Genomic DNA, 19,537 nt, shown 5'->3' with positions numbered 1-19,537 from the left:
GAACCATAAAAAATCAGAAACCACTAAGGTTTTAAGCCCCTAACAGTTTGATGGCAAGAAAAGTGCCAAGATAAGTAAATCAGTTTTCACTAGCACTCATTATATAAGTTGTACCATCATTTTAGGAACTACCTGATAGGAGATGTAAAGAGGGATCTCAAAAAATCATTTCCTGAAAATTGTCACTCATTATATATGTCTACAAAATCATTATTATAATTTCCTTTACTCTACATAAATATTTTATGTGTTACTATTTCATAAGAAATGCTATCCTTTGTCAAAATTATAATTTCCTATATATGTCTATGAAAGAAACAAAAATATTATATTTTTAGACTAGGATTTTTATAATATTATGTAAAAATATTACTCTATGTTTTGAAATATTTATATAATATTCTATCATTATTTTGAAAACTGGACGGGCGCAGCAATGCGCGCCATCATGATCTAGTTGATTGATGATAATCTGGTGGACTGGTATAGCACTAGGAGCTTTGATCGGTGACCATGGAGGGATTTGAGGGCGATCATAACACTCACCATGTGGGAGCTATGGAAGCATGGTCACGTGGTCATCTTCAATGGAGTAACTCCTTTCACACGCCATTAGCAATGTGGACCGTGAGGACTGGGCGTGGAGGACGGTTGGTATACTAAAAAGGGAACTAGACTTCTTCTTTGGTGCACTAGTTAGAGCATCTCCAGCCGTTTGCCCCCCCGGACGCCGAAAAGGAGGCGCCTGGGGGTGAACCGGCGCTTGTTTTGCGCGTGGGGGTGACCACGGGAAAGAAGAAGAATGGGAAAGAAGAGTGGTGGTGGGGCTCACACACCAGCCTCTCCCAACCTTATCCACCCAAGGAGCCTACCGCCAGGGCCCCTGGCGGTAGGTGTTAGAAGCCTACCGCCAGGGACCGTGGTGGTAGGCCCCTTTTCCACGTCAGCTACAGCTGACGGCCGTTACGGCACCTACCGCCAGGGCCCATGGCGGTAGGGTGTGGGGGGCTACCGCAAGGACCCCTGGCGGTAGGTAAAAGGGTCAGATTTCAAAAAATAAATAAATCAAAAGTGGGTCAGATCCCGAAATTAGACATAAAAAGGGTCAAAACACGAAATTTTGTCGTGAGCGGACACATTTCTGCCTGCTGTGATATCACTTCGACAGAAATTGCACGGATGTTGCATGAGAGGAACACCCAGGAGCGGGGGGCGGTGCCTTTCTTACCGAGCATTGCTACATCTACGTGATTTATTTAAGTAATGTTACACAGGGGCTGAGTTGGAGGACTATCATTAGTCATTAGGGGTGCACAACGTAGGTGTAGCATTTTTGTTTTCACCCCACCGGGAGTGTATTTTGATGGAGTGATTTTGAATACATTCAGTTACATTTAAATTTATCAAACAAAATGGGACTTGCTATTTGCATGCTGCAAGAAAAAAAAAAGCCGATTCCAGTGATGTCGTCTTTCTCTTCTTTGTTCGACCCACCCCATGGACCGGTGTCACTAGTAGCCCATTCTGGCCTACTCAAGCCGCCTCGTCCACCAAGCTGCCATCACCCCAATCAATCCTCAAAACCCCCTTCCCCTAGCTCCCATCATCCTCGCCGTGCCTCGGTGCGCGTATTCTTTAGGAAAATCAACTGTTGTCGATTCTATTTCCGGGGAACTAACTGTTAGCAAATACACAGGTAAATATCCAATAAGAACATACTTTCTAGAAATATATTATGTCGTTTGATACACTCATCCATCACTAGTAGTGCCAATGCCTTATGCCTCTTCCTGCATCGCAATCCCCCCTCCCCCGCGTGTCCATCTTTCTCTTTGCCTTGATCTCTTAATCATTTCTCATCATGGTTTTCTCGCATGCTTATCTTCGACGACTTATCACTAAACCTGCTGTTACATTTCCCGACTCCTAATCTCGACAATTAGTCATATTAGATTGGTATCGTCCACGAGGTACGCCCACACACCTTCTCGATGCTTCGCCTCGATTGTCAATTCAAAGAACATCACATTGTATCGCAACTGCTCCTACAATTGTTAGGAAAATAATTTATCATGTATGAGTCTAAGGATCCTTACTAAAATTAAATCCATGATGCCTTTTTATCATGTCCGTAAAGTCATGTTTCCGAACTCAAGAATACAAATTCAGTTCAACTAATACCAACCCAAAGTCATTTAAAAAAACTTCAGACGAAATCCCTAGTTTCTTTTAATACAATACAGACGCAAGCGCTCATATATACACACATACACTCACCATATGAACGCGCACATGTACACTCTACCCCTATGAGCACCTCCGAGAAACTGAGTCAGCATATCATTTTGAGCTTCTATGAAGTCACGGCAGACGCCTCATAGTTGATGGAAACGTCTCCTCCTACTGAATACACATCGCGCAAAACCATAAATGTGAGTATAGGCTTTAAACCAAAATCCGTGTGCGTTTATAATAATACACCATGCGTGACGGCGCATAAAGATCATGACTCACCCATGAGTGCCCACTAGTACATATGCCCGTGCGTTGTAACGGGCGGACTTTTTTTTATAAAACTTGCTTCACGTGCCACTATGCTTCATTTTTATTCAGATCTAGATTACCCTTATCTCTATAAGGTGCATATGCGGTTGTGTTGCCACCCTAACGTCCTTCATTGGTGCATACTTAAGCTCCCTACTTCATTAAATAAAAGAGTAGTGGTTCTTGTAATGAGAATGGCGTTTTGGCACATGCGAGCGTGCGCTCCTGATTTTTAAAATGTGTTTTAAACAAACTTTAAAATGTTAAAAAATACTAAACAAAAATTTGGCGTGTACATCTTGAGATTGTACATGCTCACGAAGTCGTTTCGCAGAAAAATAACAAGTTAGCCACAAAAATTGTCGGTTTTCTCCGAAACTTGAAGTGCACACATATAATGTCGAGATATATGGGCCGAACTTTTGTTTGGAATTTTTTTCACACTTTAAAAAATATTTTTCGGTGGCAGGAGCACCAGCGGATTTCCGTTCATGGAATAGTCTTTTAGCAGGAGAAACATAGAATGTTTCTTGAATACTCTTCTAGAGTTTACTAATTCATTTATAGTATTTTATAAAATTATCAAAAGATTTGATTTTTAGTGATTTTCATTATGTAGTTTTTTTGTCGAAGGTTGTTTGATTTGGAAGATTATATTTCAGTTCCCATATTTCTTTTTGCACTATTAAGGCTTGGCCCAAACGCAAGAAAAATATTTATACTATCTCCTGATGCATCTGTCCATCCATAGTCCCGTGTTTAACCGGTGATAAACCAGTTGGGCCGGCACGAGTACTCCCCAATCCCCCTCTGAAAAATCCATTCGTCCCCACCCCAATCCCCATCACGTGTGGTCGGGCGGCCTACCACGTACACATGTACGCCTCCACCGCTTAAGCATATCCTCTAGCTCCACCTCCACCGCTAGACAAGCACAATCTTATCCATCCGTCTCCACCTATTTCGGTTCTTCTCTAGCTCCATCTCTCTTTTCTCATCCCCATCTATCTGCGTCTGTACTTCACCCATATGCGCAGAGCGACAGAGAGAGCAAGACGCGGAGCTACCGCGTGAGAAGAGCAAGCAAGCAGGCCAGCAAGCTCAACAATCGCCAAGCTCAACACCTCGACGAGTCCGCGGCAACGACGACGGCAGCTACCTCCTCCGTGTCCTCCTCATGCTCCCTGCAGCCGCAGACGCCCCCTCTCTCTCCTCACACCCTCTCGGGGTTGAATTTTCACAAAACACGAGGACTTTTATGCAAAATCGCTAGCGACGACGGACGACGGAAACCCAATTCTCTTTATTATTAGGTAAAGATAAAAATAAAGATTAGGTAAAGATAAAGATTGAACACGCTTTCGCACGGCAACAACGGCGTGAGCCGACGTCCAACAACTCAAACGGCCACCGAATTGCGTGGTGGGGGCCGGGCTCCGCGACCGCCTCTCCTCTCCCGGGACGTCACCCGTGCCGTCCCGTAGCGCTTCTTCCTTCTCTCCCTCCCCTCCCAGCCGCCCCTCCCGTCTCCTACCCACAAATCCAATCCAACCCCCGTCACATATCGCCGGAAAAATCCCCTCCGACAGATCAAAGCGAAGGCTATCTCGTCCTCCTCCTCAAGGTATGCGAGCCTCCGACCGATCCCTCCGCCTTGGCCTCCTGTCCATAGATTATTGTTTGTCCCGCTCAATTGCTGTTTCTAGTCTCGATTAGATCTGCTGCGTAGGCGCTATTATTGTCGATCGATTGCTCCTGGTTCGGTTAATCGAGGTTGATTAGGCTCGGTTGTAGTTGAATTATTATTATAGATAGATTTCCGATTCTGTACCTGAACCTCTAACGATTATGCCCGGATTTTCGAGTAGATGTGACGAATCTGATGCGATTGCTGTTCGTTGGGTTCATCTATATAGCTGTAGCTAGCTAATTCACCTCGGTTTGTTGATTAGCATTATTGTGGGTTTCTGATTTTGTAGCCCTCATATTGCACCTGTGCCTTGATCTGTCAAGGGATACACCTGGAATTTGATTGCCTTGTAGTTGTGCGTCGATTTTACTCTGAAATTCATGTGAGTTTGATGTTACTTTGATTGATACCTAGACCTTCTTGTAACTTGTTGCTTCCACGAGGCTTAAAGATTGGACTTCTGTTAAAATTTTATAAATCGATTAGCTACCTCTCTTTACAGGCAGGGTGTTCTTAGTACAGTTTATCTCTGTTGTACTGTGCCATCTAGTTCATGTATTGTTTGACGCCCTTCAGTTTTCGTGGGTCTGAAGATATTACTGTTGATTCATCCATGAATAGACAGTTTCTTCTGTTTAACTGATTATATATACTAACCATGAGGCTAGAGATTGTGCTGATAGATCTGCTAATATATTTGTGATAGGGGGTCTTCCAAAAGTTAGCAAAGTCAATCATCTGGTTCATGTATTGTTTGATCTACTACAGATTTCTCTGTACCGTTTCTAACTCTTCTGCGTGCTTTGTCGTTTACAGATGCAGATCTTCGTGAAGACCCTCACCGGCAAGACCATCACCTTGGAGGTTGAGTCCTCTGACACAATCGACAATGTCAAGGCCAGCAGCGTCTCATCTTCGCTGGCAAGCAGCTTGAGGATGGCCGCACCCTTGCTGACTACAACATCCAGAAGGAGTCCACCCTCCACCTGGTGCTCAGACTCCGTGGTGGTATGCAGATATTCGTAAAGACCCTCACCGGCAAGACCATCACGCTTGAGGTTGAGTCCTCGGACACCATCGATAACGTCAAGGCCAAGATCCAGGACAAGGAGGGAATCCCTCCGGACCAGCAGCGTCTCATCTTTGCTGGCAAGCAGCTCGAGGATGGCCGCACCCTGGCAGACTACAACATCCAGAAGGAGTCCACCCTCCACCTGGTGCTCAGGCTCCGTGGTGGTATGCAGATATTCGTAAAGACCCTCACCGGCAAGACCATCACCTTGGAGGTTGAGTCCTCGGACACCATTGACAATGTGAAGGCCAAGATCCAGGACAAGGAGGGCATTCCCCCGGACCAGCAGCGTCTCATCTTCGCTGGCAAGCAGCTTGAGGATGGTCGCACCCTTGCGGCCTACAACATCCAGAAGGAGTCCACCCTTCACTTGGTGCTCCGTCTGCGTGGTGGCCAGTAAGCTCCTGGACATGGTGCTGCTTCTGTCTCTGGGTTCCAGTCTTGGGTGTTCGGTGTCCTCCAATGGAATCTTGTCTGTGTCGTTGCCTCATCCTGTCTTTGTTTCTGTAACGTACTGTCATGCAGTGTTATCTTTGGTGAACTTTGAATAAGTGAGCCCTGAACTTTGATGTCCGCTCTTGTGTTATATCTAAAATGCGTGAACTGATTTTGTGTGCTGTATTTATCGAGTGCCAACTTTGCTTTCCCTGTAAAAGAATCCTTCTGATCTGTTCCGATGTAAAACAGTTTTCTTTATTGATAATTCAGTAGATTCTGCAGGGCTGGGTTGATTAAGATTATCCACATAATTCTTAACATGATCCTGGTGCGTATGTTGGTCATTCTTTTAATTAGTAAAACGGCAAAAAGAAGAAGGAAAACACATGTTCATCCGGTTGATCTTGCGCTTGTCTTCCTCGCAAACTAGAAATCTAAGTTGTGCGGTCTGACATTTTCTCGCAAAGACGCTGCTGGCGCCTCAATGTCGTGAGGGTCATTCCCCATTGCTGGAAGTGGATGGACGGTCGCTGCTACAAAGTTGTTCGCCGTCGTTGTTTGTGTCATCGTCAGTGTTGTGGAGTTGCCGTTGCATAGTGATAGACACTATGCAACAATAGTCTAGCTTGTCACAACGCGTGCTGCTACAAGGGTCTAGCTTGTCACACTGGTGATGGACACGAATACTAGCTGTCCTTTTCCTTTGTATTCTAGTTCGAGAACCCCTTGTTTTCTCAAAACACGGATTTGGTTCTGGATTGCCCTTTTTTAATTCCAGGGTTTCTCTGAATTTGGAAGTTACCACTTAGCAGGTTTCCATATCAAGGCTCAATACAATCATGTCCGTAGCGTCTACCGATTTCGCCATATCCCCATTTCCCTCTTCTTTGAGACCAGGATTCCATGTGTAATTTCATCCATCTTAGTTTTTTTTTTGAATCATTGAGTTCATCACTCAACGTAGTCTAGCAGTTCAGTTCGAATCTATTTGAGAGACCTCGCTTGCTTATTGCAAATCAGAATTGAATTGATTCTATCCTTGATGTATTTGCAATTCAATCCGAATCAATATATCCAAAAGTTTTTATCTCCCCCACCTCCCGACTTACTTTTTTATAGTATTCAAAATTATACTAAGTTGCAACAATAGTCTTGTTACAATTGCAAATAGAGAATAGAATCGCAAGACAGGCTGCTCGTGATCAGGACGACTTTTTTCAAAGACCAGCCGCCCGCGTGTAGCATGCCTCAAAAATAAAATATTCACATGATATGGTTTCGTTGTTGTCCTTAGTTTAAATTATTGGTGTGTAGCATTTTTGACAATGTAGTTTTTCACAAGTGCAGAACTTCCAATTTATATCACATTTATGAAAAATTTGGGCTATGCAACCGTGTAAAAATGACGTTGCACGACCCACACGTCACTATCAGCCATGTATCAGCATGATCCAAATCTGAATATATCCCTGATCTACCACAAGCTGTTTGGGAGACGCTACCTCTCTCTTGATACATCATCGATACCTCTCTTCTGATACCTCCCATTCTTATCCAGTGGTTCGTTGATGAGATAGTGAGTGAAAAACAAAGGAAAGATGAATTAATCAACCAATGCTTGTTAACATCTGAAACATACGTTCGAAACAATTGGAAAGTAAGGGAGGCTATATAAATAAGTTGTAGTTCAACTTCAAAAATATTTGTGATAAAGGCGAGCCATTTGATGACCTGGAGAATTTGAGACCACAGATCACGTGCAATGTTAGGTGCAAGAGTTAGTCCCTTTGAAGGCTAAAATTAATAATAGTTAAAACTAAACATGTGTGTATATATATACATGTTGTAAGGTGGTGAGGACCCAATATGATTCAAACTTCGATTTTGTTTTGTGTACGCTCTTATGAAATGCATACCACAAATTTATGTGTGCAAGCTAAGTTTTGAAGAATTTGTATCATGCCCCACCTTATTTTAGGCGGAGGCAGGGTATTAGGGTCTTCTAAGTCATATCAAGATTTTGTGGCCTTCTTTGCAAGTAGTCACAATCGGCATTTCTTCTTCTTGTAAGCCATGAAATTTGTAGTGTCACCATGAAACGTGGAGGCGCTAGGGCTAGGTGCCTTACTGATGATGACTGTGAGCATTGCTCTCATTGTCTTTTATTCTCTCTTTTAGCTATATGTCGGTCAGTATGTTGACTATGTGTCGCGATGCTTTGTCATCATGTTGCTGCATAGGTTGAGTTCAATTACTTTGTCTTACCTTAATGCATTACAAAATTATTATTGGAAAACACCTTGTATGTTTTAATACCTATATGGTGGAAAATGGCATGGCTATTATTTTTATATGTGGTGTCTTTAAGCCGGTATGATATCATATTTTGAATTTTTGATTGAAATGCCACTTCACTTTTGTGAAATGCCACTGAATTGATGCATATAGAATAGCGTGCCCGACGAAGCTCTCATACTATACGAAGCGACAACGGTTACTCCTCTGGGAAATAGCAATGGCAATGGCATCCTATTCTGGGAAGATAGGTGGTTTGATGGATATAGAGTACAAGATCTGGTGCCCAACCTTTACGGCAAGGTTGCACTAACGGTGATATTGTCTCGCATGGTTCGTCAGGCCATTCAGGCAAACACTTGGGTGAGGGACATTAGGCCCAACATTGATCTGCTCACCATGGACGTGTACCTGTTGCTATGGACGAGGATGGGAAGAAATCCCCAAGAGTAAAGGAAGCCTCGAAAGGTCTGAGCATGAGCATGCTCTACTCTTATTTAAGTCGTAGCATCTTAGAAGGGAATCAGAAAAAAAAAGAATGGGGTAGCTCAGTAATTCTGATTCTTCTCTCTTCCAGCTCGCGGGTCCCTCTTTCTTTTCTCTCCCAGCCCGAGCCCTTCTTTCTTTTCTCTCCCAGCCCATGTGCCACGAATTTTATCAGATGGGCCTGGGAGCCGAAGGGATCATACTCCGTTAGCACAACTTACACTTACAAGTTTGTTTGGGGGGGGGGGGGGGAGTGTCTTCTTATGCTGATTTCGTGTGGAAACAGAAAGTGTCGCTCCAATGTCGCTTCTTCTCATAGTTGGCAATGCGAAATCGGTGCTGAACCTTGGACAAGCTTGCGAGAAGAGGTCTGCCCACTGTTTTGGTTACTGAATGGGGCATTTTTACCGAGGGGGGTTGGTAAACGTGGTTACCACGGTTACCATGAAATTTCGAACGAAAATCATAATTCATTTTTTTCCAAAATAGATATAGATAGCACTTGAACTTATATTAGTTCAAAAAAAAGTGCAAGAAGGAGAACTTGAGCCAGCTACCTTTTAAAGGTGGAAATAGGTTGTTACCACCACGCCATAACTAACTATTTTGAAATAATTGAGATGCTGCCATACTTCACTGTACATTGAGCGTTTAAATTCAAAATATTCAAAAATTCGATATTTTTTCTTGAAATGCCCATTTACCGAGGGGCATGGCAATACGCGGTAACCATGGTAAATCTCAAATTTCCGAGCGGTAACCAACCCTGCCCCGCCAGGCCTTGTGTTCGTTCTGCATCTAACAAGAGGAAACTATCACACACATTATGCTTACCGGTGTATTTGCGCGAACATTGTGGTTTGGGGTGTGGAGTGCCCTTGGGACGCCGGAACAGACGCCATTAAGAAACAGTATAATGGGGTGACCTACGAGCCCTCACAGCTCTTTAACGTCCCTGGCCGTCTGATTGCTGCATGTCCCGATCTATCGGTTGGGCCGCTGCTCCGCAGAGCTATCTAGAACCGTTGTTGTTGATCGGGCCAGGATTTGCTAATTGGGCTGGCGGACTGGCTTTAGCTAATGAAAGTGTAAACCGTGCATGTAGCCCAAAAAGTAGGTGCGTGCAGCATGCATTCCTCCGTTCATCCTCGCAGCCTATGCATGCGCATGCGTCTTCACACCCACAATAATTGTCAGGTAGGTCGTTCGATCGACTCAACAAGGAAAGGCATCTGATCAATGCCCTAGCACCTGACACGTTGTGCTCATGATTTAGTCTCTGGTTTCTACACTTGTTTGAAAAAAGGTGTCAATTATCTTGCCGTTAAGTCTGAAGATAATTGCTCTTATGTATCGCTGGAAACACTTCCATTTTCTTGACAGGTCACTAGAAACGCTTTTCTATCCACACACAGTTGGAAAATATTTACCTACACATTTGGTTAAATCAGTTATTTATTTATTTCCTTGTCTTGTGTGTCCTGCACATGTATGCTTGTCTTTTCACACTTCAGCCACAACAAAGGCATGACAAGAAGTCTCTATATGTACATATTATCTACAAAGCAACCATAGATTTAGTAGTTCAAATTGTGTGCTTCTTTGGTGGTGTCGCTGGCATAATCAATTTATCATTTTTTTTGTGTCTCTCAACTGCTACGGTTGGGATGTCTATCTCATATATGTACCTGTGACAAGTCTCCTATTGTGTGAACAGATATGCTTTTTATCTTACTCTCAGAAAGTCAAAGTGAAAGTTTTGAGTAACTAAGGTCTGGTTTGCAATAGCCCCACTAACAGTGAACCTCTTGTTTAAGAACCACAAAAAATCAGAAACCACTAAGGTTTTAAGCCCCTAACAGTTTGATGGCAAGAAAAGTGCCAAGATAAGTAAATCAGTTTTCGCTAGCACTCATTATATAAGTTGTACCATCATTTTATGAACTACCTGATAGGAGATGTAAAGAGGGATCTCAAAAAATCATTTCCTGAAAATTGTCACTCATTATATATGTCTACAAAATCATTATTATAATTTCCTTTACTCTACATAAATATTTTATGTGTTACTATGTCATAAGAAATGCTATCCTTTGTCAAAATTATAATTTCCTATATAAGTCTATGAAAGAAACAAAAATATTATATTTTTAGACTAGGATTTTTATAATATTATGTAAAAATATTACTCTATGTTTTGAAATATTTATATAATATTCTATCATTATTTTGAAAACTGGACGGGCGCAGCAATGCGCGCTATCATGATCTAGTTGATTGATGATAATCTGGTGGACTGGTATAGCACTAGGAGCTTTGATCGGTGACCATGGAGGGATTTGAGGGCGGTCATAACACTCACCATGTGGGAGCTATGGAAGCATGGTCACGTGGTCATCTTCAATGGAGTAACTCCTTTCACACGCCATTAGCAATGTGGACCGTGAGGACTGGGCGTGGAGGACGGTTGGTATACTAAAAGGGAACTAGACTTCTTCTTTGGTGCACTAGTTAGAGCATCTCCAGCCGTTTGCCCCCCAGGACGCCGAAAAGGAGGTGCCTGGGGGTGAACCGGCGCTTGTTTTACGCGTGGGGGTGACTGCGTGCCCAGTCGAGGCCCCCAGGCCGAACCCAAAAAATGCGCGAGCTCGGCGATATTTCACACAAAATTGCACAAACATCGGCGATCTTGAACAAACTCGGGGAAACTTCATTGATATTTGTGCAAAAAACAAATAAAACATGTAAACTACGCCTAGGTACAGCTAGCCATGCTACGCCGCGGCCAACGCACTCCATCTACATGCCGAGAAGCCTGTAGAAACGGGTGTAGTCGCCGCCGCCGCCGCCGTCGTCGTCATCGTCGCGCGCCACGCCAGAGCCTCCACCGTCCCTGCTGCACCCATGGCCAGGGTCGCCGACGTGCGGAGGGGCGCTGGACGGCCCGGCCTCCTCCTCGTCATCGCTATCGAGGACGATGATGCCGCCCTCCTCGCGCCCGGGACACCGGGCTTGGAGCTCCGCATATGCACGGCGCTGGCGGAGCACCTGCTCGCGGATGTAGTCCTCCCTCGCCCACTTGAGGGCGGACTCGTCGATGGGGGCCACCATGCCCACGTGCTCCGGCTTCATGGGGAGCAGCTCCGGCTCGGGCTTCGGCCGGACCAGGCAGAGGGAGCGCGGGGAGGGCGTCGCTGCGGGCGGGGATGGGCGGGCACCCTCGTCGATGACGAGGGCGCCGCTGCGTGTGCGGCGCCGAAGAGGCGTCTCCTCCGGCTCCAGCTTGATGGGGCGGAGTGCCAGTGAGTCGGAGGAGAGCATGGACATGGAGGAGAGCGAGCCGGAGCACGATGAGGAGGACGACCCAGGCTCCATTCGCCGCGGCGTCCAGGAGCTGCCACGGCGGCGAGAGAAGGACGGCCGCCGTGGGTACTCGAGGCGCGGCGTGTTGCCGGTCTCGATGTAGTCGAGGACGTCCTGGCACGCCCCACCACTCACGCCGCCCTTCGGCGTTGAGGCGGCCGCGGGGGATGATGCCGTTGGCGGAGGCGATCTGCTCTTCACAGCGGCGCTGGAAGTACTGCGTCCACAGCGTGTCGCTGTCAGCGGCGTAAATCGGCTGGTCCCGCTGCTCCTCCGTCAGCGACGAGTGGATGCGGGCGATCTCGGCCCGCTGGCACCGGGACGGCGCTCAGCCTCCACGCCCCTGGCACACGCATGTCCAGGGGCGCCGGATACTCGGCCTCGTAGAGGAGGCGCGCTTCTGGCTCTTGGAGATGGCGGCGGCCGAAGCCGTTCGCCGCAGAGCTGTCGCCTGGGAACCTCTCTGCCATTTTGCTCGTCGGGAAGGGGGGAGGGTGCTGCTTTGTGTGGCGTTGCGAGGCGAAGTGTGGCAGCTGTGGCGTTCACCGGCGGGGGCATCGACTTTTATAGGCGCGGCCCGGGCGGCGAGAGCCTGCATACAGGGCGACGCATGGCGGGAGAGGGCGGGACGCGCGGCGGTGGCGCCTTCACTGCGCCGCCCGTGAGGAATCAATGGAGGCTGACCGGCGTGCAGCGGGGCAGCCTTGGCCAGCCTTCGCATTGATTCCCGTAGGAACCGAGGCGATGAGGACGACGAAGCGGCGTCTCGCTGACTCGGCGGGCCCATCCCCGTTCGCGCCAAAAAACGATCCCGGCGACCCCAGCGGCGGCAGTTTCGGCCCAAACCGGAGAAAATCGGGCTCCCGGGGGCGCGACTGGGCCGATTTTCGGCCGCGGCGACAAAAAAGCCTGGGGGAGGGGGCTGTTGGGGGCGCGGCTGGAGATGCTCTTAGGTGGGTGAACAATGAGTAGTCCTCTTCGGTGTTAGGTGTGGGTGTTGCGTCTTCAGGCATGTAACACTAACACTCATGGTGGGTCTCCATGCCCTTTCTTCAATAATATACGATGCGCACGCTCATGATTATTTAAAAAAAGGAATGCCGCTGAATTGTAGATTTGATATATGATTAGGAATTGCATCTGAATTGTGGAATTTTATTCCTTTGGTTACAAATATTTTGAAATTTAACAAGCACCGTCTGGTTTGCATGAACTCTGTTCGTTTTTGTTCAATTTCGATTTGAAATAGGACAATAGTTGATGCATGTGGTTGGATGGCCATCTCTCCTATTTGTGTCAACACGTCCGGATGCGTCAGCGGACATTTAGTGTGTTTGATTCAGGGTACACAGTTAGAGTCTTGGAGATGCCTTGATGCCGCAGCTAGCGATTGTCACTACCATATTAACACCTTGCACCAAACAGTACCCACACGTTTTGGGCATATATACTCATCAAACAGTCGTACGCCCTTGTAGACCTTAGAACATTGTTAGATGTGTCGGCATGGGAAGTATCGGGACATACAAATGTGCATCGACTAAGTTCGTGTGGAGACAGGGATCTCAATATTGTTTGATCCCCTTGCGCGTCTCAACGAGATTGATACGTCATGCAAGATGAATATCGATTAGCCGCATGGCTCCCCATCTCGCCTCTCCAAACACTGGATGCCATGGAAAATTCCGTTGCAAGCTCCCTTCTTGTGAGGCTCCCTTCTGTGGCGGCAATTGGGTGTCAGTCGATCAATACAAAACTAGAGTTATCATGCACTACAACCGTCTGGTCGCATTGTGAGAAAACGATTAATTCTGGAATTGCCTACTTTAGCTAGTAAGATGATTTCGTAGGCGGAGCTGTTGGGGCTGCTCGAAATCTGTAGCAACACGCCTATAGTTGTCCCATCCTTCTCACGGCGACCTTTGCCCACTCGATATCCTGTCGTCACCATGCCGCTGCCGTAAGCACCACCTTGTGTTGCAACTGCATTTAGTTACTTGCTTGTGTTGGTTTCCTCGGTGGAACCATTAGCTACAGCTTCAACATCATCAGCTACAGTATAATAAATAACTATGTTGAGATAATTGGTACAACAATTAATGTGGTATTCATGCAATGTTGTACAAGAAGAGCCATCATATTTTATTGAAGTACAACAAGGTAATACCCATTGCCCACCACAAAAGTACTCCCTCCGTCCGGAAATACTTGTCATCAAAATGGATAAAAACTATTTATCCATTTTGATGACAAGTATTTTCGGACGGAGGGACTATTTTGGCTGAAAATAACAATACTCATGTACACATCATACTTTCAATTCCCAGAAGTTCTACCTGAACCTCATCCATATTTTGCCTACCAAAATCACCCAAATATTTTCAGGTATTCGGTTATGTGAAGTGGGTTACCTTCCTGCTATAATTGACAAATATGTCATCAGACGTGTCAATGAACGGCTTTCACACATATCAAAGAATGGATTGTTATGCTCGTTCATCTTATCCTGCCAGTTGAGGTTCTCACTGGCGATATTGCATCATACTTGTAGGGCAAGTCAAAGAGACCAAATATAAAACAAATTTAAAACTAACATCAGTCATGGATTCTCTTGGATAGATGATTGAAAAACAATTTTAGTGTATGGACAAACTAAATATTAGGTTTAACCACAATGTTGGTCAGAAAGATAATTCATTATCAGACAAAATTACTACATCATACCCTGATGGTTGGCTGTGGTCGTGTGGACCAGTGTGGGCGGTCGGCAACACACAACACGCTGCATCAGCGGTGCTGGACTCGGTCTGCTCGGGAGGGACATGAGAGTGGGAGAACAGATCAGGAGAGCAACTGAAGTCAAGTGTCTCTCAAGTTTAATACCATCAATGAAGAAGCTGCAAACTGCTCAATGGAGCTGCAACATAATGGTATCCAGATAATTCTTGCATTTTAACTGGCCCATGCTTTCTACTGAGAAGCAACAACCGAATAAGCCTATTTGAACAGGCCATTCATTTACTTTCCATGTCAAACTGGATTGTAAGCCTATTCACAAACATTTTAGCAGGACGGTGCAAGGCTGGCACTACCTATTTAAAACAATCAGATATGGAAATAGCAAGAGTAGATGATAATTTGGAGTCTCTGTACGCATTAAAAATATATACAATTCACAACATTTCAGTACTGTGATTGGAAAAAGGAGCCTTTATGTTGTTTTCCAATTATTATCGTGATCAATGGCAGGTTGAATTAGCTTAGCAGACAACCGCATCTTTCCGAATCAACAAAGATTGCACGGCGGGGACGAAGTGCTCCTATGGAACCAGCCAAAATACACACCGTCGGACATGAATGCTCACCTCGGCGTGTGGAGAATAGCAACAGCGACTCGGACTCGAACGAGGCCGGGTGCATTCGTCCCAGTGAGATTCCGCGCAACTGCGACTGGAACATAGGACGGTCGTCCTCCTTGGCGTCAGATCGTGCGGGGGTAGGGGAGGAGGGAGGCCGATGGGCATGCTCACGTCGGCGCCTGTAGAACAACCTTTTCTGGCGGCGACTGGGACGAGGCTAATCGGGTTCGTCCCAGCGAGATTTCACGCAACCGCCGCTGGATCGTAGGACGGTCGTCGATCCTCCTTGCATCAGATCGCGCGGGGTAGGGGAGGAAGGGGGGGCAGGTGGAAGATGTCTCTGGTGGTGGCGGCGGGCGATGATAGCGCTCATTGTTTCGTCACAAGGGAGCGGGGGAAGATTGGATCAGGACGGGAGAGAGAACTGCAGAAATATGCGCTCATTGTTTCAATTTTTTTTAATAGAAAAATCGGGAAAGCCAGCGTACGCGTGGGGAGGGGGACGGACGAAGAGTGGGTCGACGTAAGATGGGAAACGGAACGCTCCGTTTCTTTTAGGTAGTATTGAGACAGAAAAATCGCGAAAGCCAGCGTTCGCGTGGGGAGGGGGACGGACGAAGAGTGGGTCGACATAAGATGGGAAACGGAACGCTCCGTTTCTTTTAGGTAGTAGAGATTTGAGACAGAAAAAACGGGAAAGCCAGCGTTCGCGTGGGGAGGGGGACGGACGAATAGTGGATCGACGTAAGATGGGAAACGGAACGCTCCGTTTCTTTTAGGTAGTATTGAGACAGAAAAATCGCGAAAGCCAGCGTTCGCGTGGGGAGGGGGACGGACGAAGAGTGGGTCGACATAAGATGGGAAACGAAACGCTCTGTTTCTTTTAGGTAGTAGAGATTTGAGACACAAAAATCGGGAAAGCCAGCGTTCGCGTGGGGAGGGGGACGGACGAAGAGTGGGTCGACGTAATTAAGATGGGAAACGGAACGATCCGTTTCTTTTAGGTAGTATTGAGACAGAAAAATCGCGAAAGCCAGCGTTCGCATGGGGAGGGGGATGGATGAAGAGTGGGTCGACATAAGATGGGAAACGGAACGCTCCGTTTCTTTTAGGTAGTAGAGATTTGAGACAGAAAAAACGGGAAAGCCAGCGTTCGCGTGGGGAGGGGGACGGACGAAGAGTGGATCGACGTAAGATGGGAAACGGAACGCTCCGTTTCTTTTAGGTAGTATTGAGACAGAAAAATCGCGAAAGCCAGCGTTCGCGTGGGGAGGGGGACGGACGAAGAGTGGGTCGACATAAGATGGGAAACGAAACGCTCTGTTTCTTTTAGGTAGTAGAGATTTGAGACAGAAAAATCGGGAAAGCCAGCGTTCGCGTGGGGAGGGGGACGGACGAAGAGTGGGTCGACGTAATTAAGATGGGAAACGGAACGCTCCGTTTCTTTTAGGTAGTATTGAGATAGAAAAATCGCGAAAGCCAGCGTTCGCGTGGGGAGGGGGACGGACGAAGAGTGGGTCGACATAAGATGGGAAACGAAACGCTCTGTTTCTTTTAGGTAGTAGAGATTTGAGACAGAAAAATCGGGAAAGCCAGCGTTCGCGTGGGGAGGGGGACGGACGAAGAGTGGGTCGACGTAATTAAGATGGGAAACGGAACGCTCCGTTTCTTTTAGGTAGTATTGAGACAGAAAAATCGCGAAAGCCAGCGTTCGCGTGGGGAGGGGGACGGATGAAGAGTGGGTCGACATAAGATGGGAAACGGAACGCTCCGTTTCTTTTAGGTAGTAGAGATTTGAGACAGAAAAAACGGGAACGCCAGCGTTCGCGTGGGGAGGGGGGCGGACGAAGAGTGGATCGACGTAAGATGGAAAACGGAACACTCCGTTTCTTTTAGGTAGTATTGAGACAGAAAAATCGCGAAAGCCAGCGTTCGCGTGGGGAGGGGGACGGACGAAGAGTGGGTCGACATAAGATGGGAAACGAAACGCTCTGTTTCTTTTAGGTAGTAAAGATTTGAGACAGAAAAATCAGGAAAGCCAGCGTTCGCTTGGGGAGGGGGACGGACGAAGAGTGGGTCGACGTAAGATGGGAAACGGAACGCTCCGTTTCTTTTAGGTAGTATTGAGACAGAAAAATCGCGAAAGCCAGCGTTCGCGTGGGAAGGGGGACGGACGAAGAGTGGGTCGACATAAGATGGGAAACGGAACGCTCCGTTTCTTTTAGGTAGTAGAGATTTGAGACAGAAAAATCGGGAAAGCCAGCGTTTGCGTGGGGAGTGGGACGGACAAAGAGTGGGTCAACGTAAGATGAAAAATGGAACGCTCCGTTTCTTTTAGGTAGTATTGAGACAGAAAAATCACGAAAATCAGCGTTCGCGTGGGGAGGGGGACGGATGAAGAGTGGGTCGACATAAGATGGGAAACGGAACGCTCCGTTTCTTTTAGGTAGTAGAGATTTGAGACAGAAAAATCGGGAAAGCCAGCGTTCGCGTGGGGAGGGGGACGGACGAAGAGTGGGTCGACGTAAGATGGGAAACAGACGCTCCGTTTCTTTTAGGTCGTATTGAGACAGAAAAATCGCGAAAGCCAGCGTTCGCGTGGGGAGGGGGACGGACGAAGAGTGGGTCGACATAAGATGGGAAACGGAACGCTCCGTTTCTTTTAGGTAGTAGAGATTTGAGACAGAAAAATCGGGAAAGCCAGCGTTCGCGTGGGGAGTGGGACGGACGAAGAGTGAGTCGACTTAAGATGAGAAACGGAACGCTCTGTTTTTTTAGGTAGTATATAGAGATTTCCCAGTTGGTAGTAAACTGTTGAAATCTACATGGTTGATATGTGTGGTTAGTGTATTCTTTCATAGTTCTAGGCTGCTAGCTAGGAAAGCGAGGATGATATCAATTCATCTACGGCCTGCACTCTGGCGTCGGCCTCATGGCCTCCTCTAGACGCAGACGAGCAATCTGCAGAGCGGTCTTCTGCCAATGCGGCGGTCGGACCAACGTACAGGCACACCAAGTCCTGGGAGAAGATCCACAACTGCATTTTTTTTAGTGTTTCTGAAAGGTAAAACTTCTCTATGTTTGACCAACTTTGAGGGGAAATTTAACTATGTGCATACAATGGCTATTACCAGGGACAATCCTCTACCAAATCCATAGTCTACCTAATCTCTTTGACTTCCATTTTATGACAAAGCTGCAATCTAACAATGGTGATGGTTCATGCAGGGTAGGGTAAGGTGAACCGATGGTGTTCTAAAGTAGTGATGCTGCTGTCGTATGTGGTGCTGGTGAACCTATTGGAGGACTGGTGGCACACCATTTAAATCTCTGAAGGCGTCGAGTTTGTCTTCAGTTGTCCTGTCCATCACCACATGCAAGTAACATATCCGTAAATTCCTTGAATATCCCGCTTGATTTTTCTCTAGCACTAACTCCACATATCTATTCTCCTTTTATAAGAACACGCTCTATTGCCATGGTCGACTGAACATGGTTGTCCCCGCACCACCTATGTCTCCACATGCGAGGCTATGAAGTCAAGATTAATTGTTCTACTCATCTGCCCTGAGCTTCAAAGTTCAACTAATGCTTCTTATATTAAAGAAAAGCCAATAATATCCATACTCTACCTAATCAATTTGACTTCCATGTTCTGACAAGGCTGCAATCTAAAGATTGTGATGGTTCCTGAAGGTAGGGTAAGGTGTACAGATGGTGTTCTAAAGTAGGTGATGCTGCTGCCTTATGTGGTGCATTGACAAGTTGAGAACCTAATAGAAGACTGGTGGCACAGCGATTTACCTCTGCGAAGTTGTCAGGTTTGTCCTCCGTTGTCGTTCTCCACATGAAAGTAACATATCGGTTAATTCCTTCAATATCCTTCCTGATTTTTCTCTAGCACTAACACCATAAATCTCTTCTCCTTTTCCACTCGCAAAGCCAAACCGCTGATTTTAAGGATGCTAGATCATATAGGTAGCTAAACTGGTTTGAGTGTTTCCTTCTAAATGGGATATGCTTGCATGGTGAATTTGTTTGTTTTAGTGTGCAGATGATTCCCAGGTGGTGGTTGGTACAGCATACTGCAGCTGTATAAGAACTAGGACATGTTGTCGTTCCCAAGTCCCATCGGTGACCCGAGCCTCTTCTGCCATGCCAAGTTGGCCGGGTCATGTTTCCGATGTCTCTCAGGCCATGGTGGCAGCAAACCGGCTGTGTCCAGTGATGCAACAGAAAGACCATCAGAGACAATGCATGCAGATCAAAGGGGGGAAGCAGGAGTGCAGG

General features: G+C 46.5%; 1 long non-coding RNA gene and 1 pseudogene across 1 annotated transcript; one reads left to right on the top strand and one right to left on the bottom strand.

Moving 5' to 3' along the window:
* The first annotated feature begins 3,486 nt into the window (after window positions 1-3,486).
* Window positions 3,487-6,025, top strand: LOC123167400 (polyubiquitin-like; annotated as a pseudogene).
* A 7,337-nt stretch (window positions 6,026-13,362) lies between these two features.
* On the bottom strand, window positions 13,363-15,629 carry LOC123169032 (uncharacterized). The gene is made up of 3 exons (XR_006484616.1): window positions 15,254-15,629; window positions 14,300-14,695; window positions 13,363-13,940 (listed from the first exon to the last, which is right to left on the bottom strand). It is a non-coding gene; the product is annotated as an uncharacterized lncRNA (long non-coding RNA).
* Window positions 15,630-19,537: the final 3,908 nt, after the last annotated feature.

The sequence above is a fragment of the Triticum aestivum genome, chromosome 7D (assembly GCF_018294505.1).
Source record: "Triticum aestivum cultivar Chinese Spring chromosome 7D, IWGSC CS RefSeq v2.1, whole genome shotgun sequence".
In the NCBI taxonomy this organism is placed as follows: domain Eukaryota; kingdom Viridiplantae; phylum Streptophyta; class Magnoliopsida; order Poales; family Poaceae; genus Triticum; species Triticum aestivum.
The sequence above is the reverse complement of the archived record's forward strand: the minus strand, read 5'-3'. Positions and strand labels throughout refer to the sequence as shown.